Here is a 2,589-nt window from a genome sequence, read left to right on the forward strand (position 1 = left end):
CAGCTGCTGGTCTGTGTCAGGCCCCGGACACCACCCCTCCTCCCCGCCGGCCGTGGAGCAGAGAAGCTCTGAACAAAGCCCAGGCCTTCAGTGCAGGCTCCCGTCAGAGTGCCCGGCCGGGCCCGGCCTCCACGGAGCAGTGGGTGACAGGGTGCTGGGTCCAGCCGCCCTCCCTGCGACACAGAAACACAGGGACAGAAGCCTTCTCCAGGGAGAGGGCCTGACTGAGGCTCAGGGGTAGGGTCTGCGTTGGTTCCTGGTGGCTGCTGTTTGGAGGGGACAGGAGGGGCAGAGAAAGGCCCGGGGCCAAAGGGGCTTTGGGAGAATCACCTGACCCCGGCAGCACTTTATGTCGCTCCTCTTACGCCTGTCACTGCCTCCCCACCTTGCTCTCTAGGTGACGTTCACGAAGGTCTCCTGTCTGAGCTCCGAGGGGTTTCGTGTTGTTTGGGGTTGTTGTTTGTGGGAGCTGTGATTCAATCGGACTCATCTTGTTTCCTCCCGAGCACCCATCATAGGGCCTGGCACGCAGTGGGCGGCTTACAAACTTCCGAGGTGTGAAGGGGACTTCTGGTGCCAGCCCGCATGGCTGTGGCCGTGAGCCGGGTGTCGGCCCCAGCCTGGGGTGGCTCAGCCGGCTGAGGCGGGACCCTAGGCCCTCCCCCCACCCCAGAGGCCTGATTCCAAATGTGGGAATGCGGTTCTCGCCTCCGGTTTAGCGGAAAGTTACCTGGGGAATTTGGGAGAAAGAGGGCTTCGTGCCTGAACCAGTCAGATGAGGCTGCACTGCCTCTCGCTGACCCAGGCGACATCCTGGCCTGAGCCTGGCATTTCACAGCTGAGGAATCACCGCCCCCACCACCACCACCCGGGGCATTAACGGGGAGGGTGACAGGTCCAGGCCCTGGCCCTTTAACAGGGGGACCCTGAACAAAGTGATGACGTGTGTGGCCGGGGCTCATTGTGATGACAGTAACGAGCAGCCCCAATGATCCCCACAGCTCGTTCCTGGATTGGCAGGAGGCCTGCTTCCTTCTTCCCCTGCCCTCATCTTGGGTGGGGGGTCGAGTTCCCATTCAGACTGAATTCACCCTCCTGGACACTGTCTGCTCTGCACAGGGGGGCCCCTGGGATCAGGTGGGTAGGTTGGGCCTCTCACCTCACCAGGGGTACGTGTGGGGGAACCAATGTGGCCCACAGCTGGGCCTCCCCCCTGGCGCCCGGGAGGCTGGGGCAGGGTGTGGAAAGGCAGCCGGAGGGTGGAGGGAAGATGAGTTGGTGGAAGGTGAGCTCCGAGTTCAGGCTCTAGCAAGGCCTCTGTTGTCAGTTAAGCTTGCTACCAATGAATCCCCCCACCCGACCCCCCAAAAAAGCAAACCAACATGAAACAAACAAACATTTATTTGTAAGTACACAGGTCTGGCTCTTGGATTTCAGGGCCTGTGTCTGACTATGATGCGTGGCCAGCTCTCCGACCCGGGAGGTGCTTGGCTGGGGAGGAGGAGGGGCAGTGGGGGTCTTGGGCACCATGGGGCGGGGGTGGGGGGGGTGTTGGCTCCATGCTGGTGCTGCTTTGATTTATCCCTAATGAGTTCTCAGCACATGGCTGCTCCCAGCGCACCCCAGGGGCCAGCGCGGCTTCCCGCGGCCCAGCCCGCAGACTCTGCCACAGCCGCTCACTCAGAAAAGAGCCAATTTCCACACTGCACAGTCCGCTTCACTCGGGGAAATCACATTTCCCTGGGAGAGCCGCAGGCGGCACCTCCCTGCCCGGCCTGGCCGGCTGCCACCGGCACAGATGGAGGCGCCCCCCCACACCCCAGTGCCCCACTCCCACCCCCAGGAGACCCAAGCAGGGCCCCAAATCTCCAGCAGGCCTCTCTTCAGCTGGGGCCTGGTGTAGCTGCCCGCCAAGAGGAGGAGAAAGGGTGCTGTCCAGGGAGCATGCTGGCCCGAGGGACCAGTCTCCAGGGAGAGGCACAGGCTCTGTCCCAGGGGCTTGGAGAAGGAGGGGTGAGTGGCAGTGTGGGCCTGTCCCGAGGAGTGGGTAGGGGGGGAGGGGTCTGGACCACCAGGAGGAAACAGCCCTGTGGGGCGTCCCAGTCCCCAGGAGCCAGAGGAAGGGAAGAAGGCCAGGAGGCGCATAAGAGGTCAGAGAGATGGGGCAGGGGCTTTCCTGACCAGGCGCGGCCTCTGAGCCCTTCCCACACCTGAGGTGCAAAGGTCTCTCAACCGGCTGCAAAAGGAGTCATTGCTGGGACCCACGGCTGGGACCGGGCAGAAGAGGGACCGAAGTAGGAAACTGAGGGGAAAGGAAAGAGAAGGGGAGAGGGAGGAGGTCAGTCGCCTCTGTGGGACGGGCCCCTTGCTTTCACCAGCACCACAGCCCGGCCGGCTCCGCTGGTCATGCCTGCTGGAGGTGACACAGGAGCTGGGGCCCAGGGAGCATCACACATCGTCCTTCAGATGGTGGTCGCGTGGCCCTGAAGGCTGGGGGCTGGGGAGGCGAAGGGGGGGCCAAGGGATGCCAGGGGAAAATGGAATCCAACCTGGGCAACTTTCCTCCTCCGGGAGAGCCTTGAAAGGCTG

This window comes from Myotis lucifugus, unplaced genomic scaffold (assembly GCF_000147115.1).
Source record: "Myotis lucifugus unplaced genomic scaffold, Myoluc2.0 scaffold_454, whole genome shotgun sequence".
NCBI classification, from domain to species: domain Eukaryota; kingdom Metazoa; phylum Chordata; class Mammalia; order Chiroptera; family Vespertilionidae; genus Myotis; species Myotis lucifugus.